The following is a 13,360-nucleotide window of genomic DNA, read 5'->3' on the forward strand; positions in this document are numbered from 1 at the left end:
GTGAACCGAGGCTATGAGGAAGAAATGAAACAGCTAGGGAACTGGCAGAATTAAAAATCACTCACCTAGATTTGGCCATTAATATTCCCAGCCTCTGCTGCAGCATCAGGGCTTCTGTCATACTCAAAGTATCATGCTGTCTTGTCACAGAACTAATCATTTGACCTAGAACTAGAAGAGTACATAAAAATGTAATTTTTCTTGCTTTTAAGATGCCAGTTAGTAAACTAAGAAAAATACATACTTTTTTAATTATTATTTTGGCAGTATTATGTCAAGTGAGATCTTCATGGCTAGGGGGCATCTTAAGCGGAGTTTTAGACAAGACACTGATCGCTTAGAGCTTCCCCAGCATTTCCATGCTTAGTTGGGTCTTGGAAGAAAATAATCTGGTGTCCCTTTCTGCAGCATAGCCTGTCACACTGGCGACTCCACTCATTCTCCACTCACTCCTTACCCAATTTAGTGTGTGGAAACGACAGATGTGAAGCTCCCGTTATCCTTAGCACATACCGAACCAAACCACAGCAGACAAACAGAAGAACATGTACCACTTACTCTGCTTAACTCCCTCTTGCTTATGCTACTGCACATATACAAATGCTGACCTGTATGGCTAACACATCACCCTTTCTCTGCTTTCCTCACGATTCTTGCTCCGTGACATTAACCATATATTGCTTCCTTTCACTCCCTGCCCCCAACAACTCTCATACTAGCTCTCCACTCACATTTAACACCAAAACCTCAAATGCTGCTTCCATCAGGCTAACAACTGGCAGCCTCTATTCTCTGTTTGTAAAATTGTCAAATGTGCACTTGATGTTTCCTTTGACGCTGCTTCTTGAACTCGAGAGAAGGGCTAAATTCTCAGAAAACTACTGTATCATTAGCCTTTCTTATCAGACTTTCAGGATGTCTGCGCAAACTTGTTTGAGACCATTGCAGCTCTGCTTATCAATACTGCCACAATTCTTTGTATCATATGCTGTCCTCTGCCTTGCATCTGGATTACAAGCATTTTCGGAAAACAAAGCAGTGCTTTTTTTGCATAGTATCAAGTGTGATATAGTCCCAAACTTATCCCAGATCCTAGGAATCATGGTAACAGTTGCAGAACACTCTTACTGTGGAAGGATTGTGCAAGAGAAAAGCAGAAATTCAATACTGTTAAATGCAAAATAACACACCTAGCAAAGGAGCTCTGTTAGGAAAGATCAGTCATGTAGTTGCGCAGTTCAATGAAAACACTAGCTCAATAGCTATCATAAAGCAAATGACACAGAATTGTTCAGAAAGAACAAAAAGAGCCAAAACAAAAATACAATTCTCTCTAATGAATCCACAGTGCACCCACAGATGTAGTAATGTATGCAATCGTGTCTCCCCCTGTCAAAAAAGACAGAGTAAAACCAGAAGTATGCTACTTGGACTGCTCAGCCTGGAAAAAGGGACGATACAGGACAGAAAAAGTGAGTACAGCATTATAGGTGACATGGAGAAGATAAATAAAGCACAACTATTTTCCAAATGGAAGCATTAGGGAGCCGCAGTTGACATTATTAAGCAAAACAACTACACAAAAGTACTTTTTGCACATGGTATGTAGTTAAACTTTGTGATCCACAACGTCTTGTGGGAATGAGTTCCAAAAATTTAAGGATTCAGAAAGTAACTGGACAAATGCAAGCTCCATGAAGAGCTTTTAAACTCAAGGATGTCACATCTGGCTCAAAAAGTCTCTAAGCTGCAAATATTTAGAAGGGTCTTAGGGAATGATCATAAAATGCTCCTTCTTACTATTCCCTTCCCTATATATTTACTATTGGCTGTCAGAATTTACTATTTACTGTCAGAAACAGGATACTGAACAAGCCAATACTTCAAGTCTGACCCAGTAAAGCCATTCTAGTTAACATAAAAGGCTGACATGGGCTAAGCATAAATTTTTGAGTGCACTGTCATAACACATTAAAAAAAGAAATAATTAACAACTTGCATTTAACTTGAAACCAAAATCTAGATTTCACAAAGGTACAGAAGGATAAACTTATTGAACTACTTGATACATATGTGTATTTTCATACACATAGTAAACATAAAGATTCTCTGCTGTGCCTAAGTGCTATTTAGTGTCAGGAACCTGCCACAAGTCACATACCCTTCCTATAATTTATCCGCCCTTCAGCCATAAGCTTTCTTGATCTTGGACGAAATTGTACACAGTTGTACTCAAGACCTATCCCTCTGCAACACACACAGGCTCTGGTTCTGTGATGGCCCTACCCAATCCAGCTGGTATTATTTAACTATGTTTTTTGGTCAAGTTAGATTTTTGTTGGCTTAGCACACCAAACCAGCTCAGCAGAGAGTCTAGCAAGTGCCAGAGCCAGCTGGGGACAGAATCACAGCCTTAGTCACCTCTGCCCAGTTTTCAGAAAACTTAGCCCCTTCACTAATTACTGGGATTTACTTAGTTTACCAATTTCCCTGCTAAAATCTTCAGGACAGAAGAAAGGAAAGAGGGAGCAGAAAGCTTGACCCATCCACCCACCCACTCTGGTGGAATCTTACAGGTAGTCATCAGAAAAATAATAAAATTAAAAATTTTCACAGGCAAGCTACACTAATGCAGGTGGTTTGCACTAGTATTTACCCTGACCTTTTTCTAGCAAAGTTTTAAAGCCTTCACATGGTTTGGCTACCTATAGCAGAGTAGTCTGTTTCAGTTACCTAAGAATGATTCTTAAATGATCTAAACAGAGTTTTTAATGCATAAAAGAAAGCACACAAATTTACAGCACCTAACTTCTTTTAAATGGAAAGCAGTAACAAAATTCTCCAACCAGTTGTTTCCAATTACAAGTTGGCCATTTACTCTGTTTGGGATTTTCTTAAATCTTCCCAGATTGCAAAATATTTACCCAAACTTAAACATACAAGGAGAAGTAGATATTTTCACAGTCACAACCCTAAAAGTTAATCTTTTCAGTTATGTCTACAATGTCAAATTTAGGAGCTGTAATTTCCCGTTCATGAAGCATCAGTGGTGGTTGGGTGCAGCCCTGCAAGGAGGGGGAAGGGGATGGAGAGTATTTTCTGCTTCTCCCTAACACATTCATTACTGCACTGCAAGGTAAAAATTCCAGGCAAGACAAATCAGGACCAGCACTTATCTAAACCTTGTTAACCGGAGTGAAAGTTAGGAATTTCCATAACCTCCGTAAGATTTATTACTTGGCTTTGTAAAGTAAAACATATCTCTTTCTCTCATAGACTAAGCAGGGGCAACAAGTTATGCTAATCTCTCAAAAGTCAAGGAAGACAAGGCATCAGTGTACACACAGTAGACTTTTTTTTTTTTTTTTTTTTTTTTTAAAGTCACAGTCAAAAGCTTGTAGAAATTCTAACATTTGCAATTCTGCAATCTCCCCAGGTTGGGAATGGTCTGAACAACGCGTGCGTTCCCCTTGTGTAAGACAGGCCACATGGACCAGCTGCCATCGTACTCCTCCTTTCGCTCACAATAACTGGTCGCCCCATTAAAGTCAGCTCACGGTTGCAAAGCCAATCTAAAAACTGGCATTAACTTAGTTCTGCATGCTCTGGTTGCAGAATCAAACATTAACTTTGGGGGTTATTTTCTGTACGCATTAATTCCTAGCACACACCTTTTAAAAATCAGGGAAAGAAAAACCCCAAACCATAGCACGCCTCAGAAGAGGTAGGGACAAGCAAAGGTGCCTTGTCTGTAAACCGATCTTTTGCACATATTCTTTTCAAATGAAAAAGTGGCCTTTCAAACCACTAGCTGCCACAGTGCTAGATCCTCTGTACGTCTTGCTCTCAGACCTACAAATAGAGAGCAGAAAACATAACTAAAGTGCATTAACATAATTTTAAGGCATTTTATACCGCAACATTGTAGTTCAAATAATGAAAACCAAACAAACCCAAAAAGTTGACTAGGGCCTTTTCCTCCTTCAGAAATTTTGATATCTAGAAAGCCCAATGAATACAGTGGAGTAACTGGAGAAAGGTGCCTGTGTACAGGTTGTTAGCACTCAGGCTGACAAGCACTTGAACCTATTCATTCACTTATTATCAAGCACTTGATAGTATTTTGATCACAGCTAAGCGATATAAACACACACTTATGCTGTCATTTTTCTCTATAACATTCTAAATCACCCTATTTAGAAGATTACAGCTATTTTTAAAGTGTCAACATCAACCATTTTCAGAGGCTGATTCTTGTTTTTTATGCTATTTAAAAAAAATAAAAATAAAAGGATATAATCCCAACCACTAGAACACCGAACTCCTCTGCACTTTTATTTCCTACTCTTATTTAAAATAATTTCTTAAACAGGTCGAGTAAAAAGAAGTACTATCAAACGCTCTACATTTAACATGAAGCTCTGTGGAAATAAAGTCATTATGATAAAAACCAAACCAACAGAAATGCTGTGAGTTTTGAAGGTATATTAAAATTCCAAACTCATTGACAGATAGATAAATCAAAATCAGGAGTATTCAACTTTTTCATTCATTTCTTTAAACAATTCTATTTACCATAGTCAGTGGAATAATATTTTTCAGATTGTTAATTATTTTTAAAAGTTGAAACTGCCTGGCACTTCATATTTCTTTTGTCTTTAATAACAATGCAAGGATGTAACCCTCATGGTTAAACTCTGCCACTTCCTAAAATACATTTCTCAAAATGTGTTCCCTAACCATTGCCAAGCATTAACCACAGTTTACCTAAGCTTGAAACAAGGTAGCCAACCATGCTTTAGACCAACACTGCAATCAATCATTACAATTCAGAAAGCTCAAAAATTAAGTCCATTTAAGATCTTTTCAGCTGCACCAGCACTGTAATACTTGAGGATTTCAGAACTATAGAACTGGGTTCTCACAGCTGTTCACTAGCAAAGAAAAAAACAAAAAAAATTACATTAAAACTGAAGTTTTATTAACATGCTCTTAAAATAGAAGTTATATGAATGGTTTCAACACCTGCTTCTTTCTTAACTTCGTAACTAATGCTCAGATCAATGAAATAAACAAACAAACAAAAAAAAAAACAACCAAGGAAGTTAGTTGTACTTGATAGCTTCAGGAGAAATCCTTAAGTTTTTGGAAGGCAGAAGTCCAGTGCTTGGGAGGGGAGTGGAGGGAACAGACAATGTAATGGTTGTCATCTGTACGGCGCCTAGGAAGGTTTCAGTATCATAGCTGCCTTCTGTGAAATAAATTCAAGTTATTGTGTAGGGGACAGTGAGAATGACAAACATTTATTTATTTTTTAAAAAACCAAGTTCTCGGATATTTTCAAATTCACTTTTTCAAATTGTTCTTTTAGCTGCAGAGTTTTGTTTGTGAGCTCTTTTCAATTTCGTATTACCTGATCAGAATAGTGAAAAAGCAGGAGATTAACCTTTTTTTCCTCCCCATTTTGGGTTCTCTTTGGCCTTTGAAAGTTAAAAGTTATTTGGGAACATGAGATACATGTAGAAAAGGACAACTGTTACTAAAAAAAAAAAATAAGTATTCTGCTGAAACCAATGTTTGTGGGAGTAAGAAAATTTGAAAGTGGCTAGCACATTTTCTTCCTAAGTTCTTAAAACTTTGAAAGAACAGACTCTACAACCTATTTCAAACTCAAATTGTGCCATGTTTCAATTTAAGTGTGCCACGTAAAAGACACTACCACCAAAGGAAACATTTTTAACTTACACATGAGTTTCCATCCTAGGGTCATCAATGTTGGGCACATTTCATCATGAAGCATTCTCATCTCAAGACCACACCTCAAGTTTACTTGAAGACCTACAAAAATGGTATCTTTCACAGAAGCCGCGACTTTGCAGACAAAATAACCTGTGTAAGGTGGAACATGTTTGAGAGCCAAATTTCTTTGTTCTGTTTGATGGCCGTAACAGCGGCAGGGTCCAGACCTTCCAGGAAAATCCGTAGGCCCCTGGGAAGCTTTCCTAAAGGCTTTACAATTGCCTTGTTGTGGACCTAAACTATATGCCAGATCAGAGCCACGTTTTCCTGTGACACAGTTGAATCTCCCCACATAAACTGCGTCACAGGCAAGCTGTGAGCGGGTTTTTTTCTTGATGCCTGTTGTGCAAGCCCGTTTGAAATGGGAGAACTTGAGGGTGTCCCCCGCCTTAGCCTCCTCTCTGGTAAGAGGATGTAGCCTCAAACTACAAAAGCAAGTGGGAGACAACAAAATGACTTTTTTTCTGAAAACCCATAAAGTCTCCACTAAGAGACATGAAGTCTGTTGTCACTGCAGCTTAAAGGTAGAAATAGCTCTCCACAAAGGATTGTCCCAAGCCCAGAAAGGACTCTTTCTCCTGATGCCTTGGAGTTCAGGAACTATCAGAACTGATGGCAATGGCAAATTATTTATATCTATATAAAAATATGCACAAATTGTTCAGTATTAAGTAAAACTCCCTCTTCTCCTTTCTCCAAGCATGTTAATGTTGTCACCTCTTATAAAACTCCTTCAAAAATAAATGCTATTCTCCTCAAACCTATAACTTAAGATAGCTAACACTTAAAATACTTTGTGCAGGAACAGACCCATCACATTTCTAGATTTTGCCTCTTACAGATGCATTTTCTTCTACCTCACCTGGGGTTAAAAAAAAAAAAAAAGTCAATTCTTTACTTCAAGTGGAAAGGTGCAAAGGAAAACCTAGGGAGTATGGAGGAAAGGTGTTTATTATTTAAGTATGACACCAGATTCATCCTGTGTTTTAGGTCACTAACCTGAACACTGTCCATCAGTGCCTTCACCCCACAGAGACTTACCTCCTTCCATTTAGTGTGTAAGAAACAGAGTCCAAATTTTGGTTGTCTAAATAGCATCTAAACTAGACACTAGTAGACATCACAAATCATTTGCTAGGCAACTGAACACACTGAAATAGGAAAAACTAACTTTGATAATTTCCTCTCAAAGTTCAAAATCCGTGGCCCCCAAGTGTTTGGATGTTTACATTTATACAGGGATTCAGACAAGAAGCATCCCTAATTCAGAGCGGCTATTACAGCGACCATCAGTGCACCTATCCAGCACGTGCTCCAAGACTAATCTCGCATGACAGGTAACTTGGTGAGAGAGCTGACCTATTCAAAACAAGCAATCTAATTTCATTACAGTTGGATGAGTAGCTTCTTATAGGAATGTTACAGATGTCTTAACACTGATTTCTTTTGAAACAGAAGTTATTTTTAATCTTTTTTATGGCTTTCAGCATATGGAAACAAAATCACTGTCAAACATTTACAGATACAAACCACTCTCTGCAACTTTTTATCTCCTTCCCTGTCCCTCATTTTTCCCTTAAGGACCTATTTTTCCTTATAAACTTTTTACAGAATGATACTAAATATAAATTGATTTATTTCAGATTTGACATCTTTCATGTTTCATCATTTCCACCCTTGCATACCATGTTAAGTATTGCTTGGTATTTGATTACAACTGGTGTATTTACATTTGGTTAACAGTGAATTTTCACCCTGCAAAAACATAAGCAGCAAGGATGGGATGCAATTTATAAAGCAGCCTATTTTTCTAGATCTTTCATGAAGAATACTGAGGACATAATACTTCAAAGGAAAAACATGCTTTAAGAGATACTGCAGGAGTTGTGGATTAAATCCTCTATTTAAAAATTCACCCCAAATGATGGAAAATTTGCATTACCTTTACCAGCCCAAAATCTTATGACAGAACCTGAAGCTTAGATGCTAGCTTTCAAAGAAATCAAGTAACTCCACTCAACTTGTCTTCTGTTTTTCTGTTTGCCCTGTGATGAGCCACACAGCACATAACCTGCCCCTCCCTGAAGCTCATTCCAGTACATGTTTCTCCTCTTTTAAACTCTCACAATTGGAAATGCTTGAAGAAAGCACAGCCAAATCCCTACGGATACATTATGATAAGTAATTTTCTCAGCTCAGAGTTTTTGAGCACTGTTGATACTAATGGTTATTCTACAGCATAGAATAATTTCACCTGGATACTGTCACCCCAGAGATTAAGTACAAACTGAGAGTTTAAATCTGAGCATTTCAGGTTATACATAGACAATTTCTAAGTAACTCATTACATCCTCTGCTCATTAACTAGACTTGTCACTACAGCAAGGCAGCTTTAATTTTTCCGCACAAACCAATTTTGTATGAAAGTGGAAGTCCTACAGGCACTTGAGACAGCAAACAGACTAACAAACAGAGGAACCAACTTACCACGTAGGAAAAATGTTACTGAGTAAAATAATGATTGTTTTATTGCCACTTTATTCCTTCCAGAAGATAGGTGAAGAAGGCTGAAACGGTACTGCAACCAGTCCTTTGAGTTTTGCTGGTAGCCGAATACTGCGCATCCCATAACTGGCTAATACAACGGATTAAATGGATAACCAATTTATCTGATGTGGCAAATCCTGCATCTTCAGCATCATGATGTAATTCATGGTGGCAAATTCTATATGATTTAAGAATCCTGGTATCCTACTTAGGACTTAAAATAGCCCATACTTTGACCTTCTATTTACTTTGGCTAGCATATCTTCACTACCATGAAGCCAAGTTCTTGCAATTGGAAAACAAAACTTAGGTTTCTGGAACACGGGACTCCCACGTACCAGACCTCACATGCACATAAGAGATGTAGCACCGAAATAAAGCATTTGCCCTGAACTAGTAATTACTGAGTGTGGTCAGCTCCAAGAGCCTCGTTCCCCCAACGGTCACAAAAAGGACCTCTTCACTTTATAATTATTTGGAAAAAAAATAAAAGATTTCTGTACATCAGCAAGGACTGACTAATTCACTTTAATGTTTGGAGACAGAACAGACATAAGAGGTGCCAAAGCTGGAATGTTCTCCCATGGAAACACAGCAGTTTAAAGGGAAACGAGTGTTCAGCAGAACAGGAAGAAACCCCTGAGAAATACAGCAAAAGGGGCACGAAACGCTCTCCTTGCCTGCACACACATGCCGCCATCCTTCAGATCAACTCCTCTTCTTTCAGGTGTCCTGGAAGACTCTTGCCTTGCACAGTCTGACAAACAATGACGTAACAACAATTCACCCCCAAACAGTGAATACATTTTGGGGAAAAGGCATTTTAATAGTAAAGCAAGCTGAACTAAGGTCAGACATAATCCCTGCCCTTCATCCACTTGGCAACGATTATTAAGAAAATTAATATTGAAGGTGTCTAAGTACTAGAAGGATGAAAAAGCAGCAGTGCTAAGAAACCATAACAGAGTTAAAGACGACAACGAAGGAGATCCAAGAAGAAACTAAACATGCTGAGAAAGAGTTTGGTGCCGCTGGCTGCAATTATGGAAAACAAACTATGAACGGTAGAGGTGAAGTTGCAGAATCTAGTTTATAACTTTGCTTATGCTAACAGGTGGAGTTTTACCTCAAGATTTTTATTAAATGAGCACGTTGTCAGACTTATGATTAAAATACAGTAATAAATGCACGCTCCTTTTCTCTCTTTAGCCCTTTCCAAAGGAAAAAAAAAAACAAAAACAAAGAAAACAAAGAAAACAAAACCCAAAACTGGCAAAACCCAAGCTAAACTGTAAAGCCTTCTGGCTCCTATGAAAACAAAATTATTGCAACCACACACAAGCTTCAGCACACAAGCTTGCCGTTTCGGCGCGCCGCCCTCAGAGCCCTCTTTGAACACGCGGCGAGGAGGCTGATGCAGGATCGCACCGGGAACTCGCCCTTTCAGCAGCATTCCTCCAGCGGCACCTCCTGCTGCTGCCAACTGCCTGCTCCTCAAACTCACAGGAGGCTTTCTTTTCTTTTCTTACTCCTTTTTAACACCCAGAGCCTCACGACTCAGATCTGTTTTGCTATGTGTGTTTCAGTGTATTTGGATTCATCGTGATCAGCAGCTTTTTACTTCTTCCCCCTCACCCCACCCTGCGTTGGTGCTATATAAAAATACCCAATAGCATTTAAACCACCCCCCCCAAAAAAAAAAAAACCCAAAAAAAACATAAAGAAAAGCAAATTAGGAGCCTTGTTGGTTTGTTTAAATTCAGCACTGCCAACTGATCTTGAAGAGTCATTATGTAAAACTTTGAAATGGCAAGTTAGTATTAAATTAATTCTCTACAGTTCTCCTTAAAAGTGATCATTTTATCAGAATGCTCATATTTAGGTAAGTCAGTTAAATATTTGTTGGAACACTGTTCATCGGTAATTCCTTAAAAAACCATGCTCGTTCTGACAGAAAAGCTCTTATATTCACCACAATTACAATAGAAGTGAAGATTAAAGACCAACTCTAACAGCTGAGTTAGACGAGCAGAGAGAACTGCAGCAGGCAGCAATGTTGTGCCAACACTTAAATACTTCATGACGTTTAAGACTGATTCATGTGACACTGATTCTATGCCTCTCCACTTCGCTCCAGCATGACATTTTAAGACCCACATTCCCTTACCCTGAGGTGCGGCACCCCATATTTTGGCCTATCCTAACACGACATAAAAGGCGATCACACATTTCATCCAGGTACTAGGTTGACACAGCTGTTCTATTCAATACGTGCATACTTATATATATGCAGCATTAAATGGAGTTTCAAATCTTCACCTCAGCACATTTTGAAAACTCTAGGTCTTTAATGAACATGTATCTTGAACCGGAGCATACAAGCTGTTTGCTCCACCATCCCCATTAATCCTTCTGAGGATGTGTGACAAGGTTCCTTGCTCTATTCTTTAATCACTCTCCAAAAAATGATCCTCTTACTCTAAACTTCCAGAGAAACAAGACTTGTATTTTACTTGGTATCATTTTTAAAACAACTTACACACATGCAAATATTTTTCATTTTCTTACTAAAACAATTTCTCCAGATCCACACCACCATATTGTTTTCTGTGAATGTCTGCCAGATTAACTACATCCTTTTAAAAGAAACAGCCAGAACATCAAACTCCAAACCGCGACATTAGGTTAAACAAGCAAGCACTACTACATTCTTTAATTCTTGGAAATTCTGAATCTCCTAAAAATGTCCTCTGAGGAACAGCATATACAAAAAGCATCGTTTTTATACAACAATAAAACAGCAGAAACGGGACAGAAGTTTTAAGCATCAGTGCTATGGAAAAGCTTTTTGGATATAGGATCAAGGCGAAAGGCAAGGAGATGGGAAAATAAAATAGAAGGCTAGAACAATTAAGTTGAGTAATGGGGCCTAAGAGGAAGAGAGAATCTAGCTTGATTCTTGAAAAGGATGCCTGGCTTGAAACTGTTTAAATAGTGAGTCAGCTCTCCAATATTTAACCACAAATGCCTCCTAAAACTTGAGGCCCACAGCTCTTGCCAAGTCTTCAAAGCCAGCACAGTGCCAAATTTTGTAATTAAGTAAATGGCATTGAGTTTATATTTTGTAATATTTTAATCTCTGAAACATCATTCATTCAAACATTTCAGGAAAGGTTAAGTTTTGCTTTTATGTTTTTGACATGTTTTACATAGTCTTCTAATATATTAATAGAAACAACAATGAAAAGCCTGCAAGGTCTTTCTTACAGAAATGTTAAGCAGATTCAGTAAAATGTTATCAAAACTAAGACCATGCCACTGTGTTTTATAAAAATAAATAGATAAATACAGTGTCAGTATGTATTCTCAAGATGTGCCTTTCATCATCCATCCATTGGTTCCTCTTTTGCTATCAGCAAGTTTTTAGCACTTTGGACTGCTGAATCTGTTAGTCAACTTCTATGCAATTAAGTAACTACAACATCTTCTATAGTTTTGAGTACTCCTTCGTTAGTGACTTAACACACTCCTCATTAGTCTAGCTGATCCCTAAAAATTATTTTCCTGTTTGAGATGGAAGTTACCAAAAACTGTAGTTTGAGCTACCTGTACAGTGGAGAGCAAAGTTCCATTAAACGAAAAATCTTTCTTCTTAGTACTTTACACCTAACACAGCTAAAAGGTCTATTTCCTTGTATTATATTATCATTTTTTAAAAAAAGCTCCTTTGTGGGTCTTATAAATTGTTTCCTTCTTGAACATTGCTGAAACACTACAGAAATTTCTGTAGTGGCCTAGATCTCTCAATATAGAGCCCTACAAAGCTTTATTCTGTTGGATAACTATTATACCACATTAGACAACTGCTGTCCAATGTTAACAACACGCAGCATTTTCTTTTAGGAACGATTAAACATACCTTTCTATAGAATCCCTAGTGAATGGTCTGCTTTGTATAAATCTCTTCCTAATATTGTAAAGATCTGTAAAAGTAATATTAGAAGGATATTCAACGTGAATGGAAGGGCGGGTTTTTGTGCGTGCATGTGTGTGTGTCGGTGTCTACACACCAGAACAAGCAGCAGAACAAAGATTAAAGCTTAGCTTGTCCTGATAAGGAAGGGCACCATTCCCACAACAGTGCTCCCAGCACCAGACCACAGCACAGACCACTTGCCAGCAGAAGATCCTGCAGCCTAACACCAGAAGGATAGCACTGAGGTTGCATCACACTGCATGAATCGTCCCTTTTCCTGTTAGCGCATTCTCAAAACAGACTATTGACACGTATTTAACACATGTATTTTAAAAAAAAAAAAAAAAAAAAAAAGGAAAATCGGACAATAAACAGCTGCCTCTCCTAAGATTTGTGGGAGCTGAAGATTGAGAAAAACCACACCACGCCACCTGAGGATGGTTAAAAGATCATCCAAAAATCAGGTTGGCATCACCAGTCAATAAGGGCCCAAGATGTTATGAGGATTTGACAGATTTTTTTCTTGTCCTGTGTCACTCACAAGGGATCCTGGCTAAACCACTTGGGCACAAGCCTTGCTGCTTATTGAGCAACTGGACACAAGAGTGCAAGCAAATGAAATCTGTCAGAGAACAAGTGTCAAGTAACTGAGAGCTCAGAGAAACAAATACCACCTTGCCCCACGGTAGGATCTTGTGCTGAGTTTTGTTATACCATTCTTCCTAAAGAGAGAAATTAATTTTATTTTTTATCAGTACTGTAAAATAATTGTCACAGAACTGCTGGTTTCATTACAAAGTTAGCTTGAGTAACCATTTGCTCTCTTTCACTTTTCAAAATAATGGATTGTACCTAAGAATGCACACATGGCTTGCAAACCCAGCCACATTTTAAAATTCCTCAATACCAACAGTTGTGGACCTCATGTTTGCTACTATTTACATATTTATTTTTTTTTCCCCTCCCCTGGGACACCTTTCTAAATCTCTGTTACCAATTATATCTTCATTACGTGGAAGAGTATGGCCTGGGGTGAGA

General features: G+C 38.2%; 1 protein-coding gene across 9 annotated transcripts in view; it reads right to left on the reverse strand.

Moving 5' to 3' along the window:
* Positions 1-13,360, reverse strand: part of FRS2 (fibroblast growth factor receptor substrate 2) — a 59,142-nt gene that overhangs the window by 19,056 nt on the left and 26,726 nt on the right. For 4 of the 9 annotated variants that reach the window (XM_030003043.2, XM_041120519.1, XM_041120521.1 and 1 more), the window contains one exon: positions 66-171. The gene's annotated coding sequence lies outside the window, so the exon portion shown is untranslated. Of the gene's footprint in view, positions 1-65; positions 172-244; positions 1,711-12,265; positions 12,283-13,360 lie in introns of those variants that run through there. The other 5 variants (XM_030003044.2, XM_041120520.1, XM_041120518.1 and 2 more) reach the window with 5 other exon arrangements.

The sequence above is a fragment of the Aquila chrysaetos genome, chromosome 26 (genome assembly GCF_900496995.4).
Source record: "Aquila chrysaetos chrysaetos chromosome 26, bAquChr1.4, whole genome shotgun sequence".
NCBI classification, from domain to species: Eukaryota; Metazoa; Chordata; class Aves; order Accipitriformes; family Accipitridae; genus Aquila; species Aquila chrysaetos.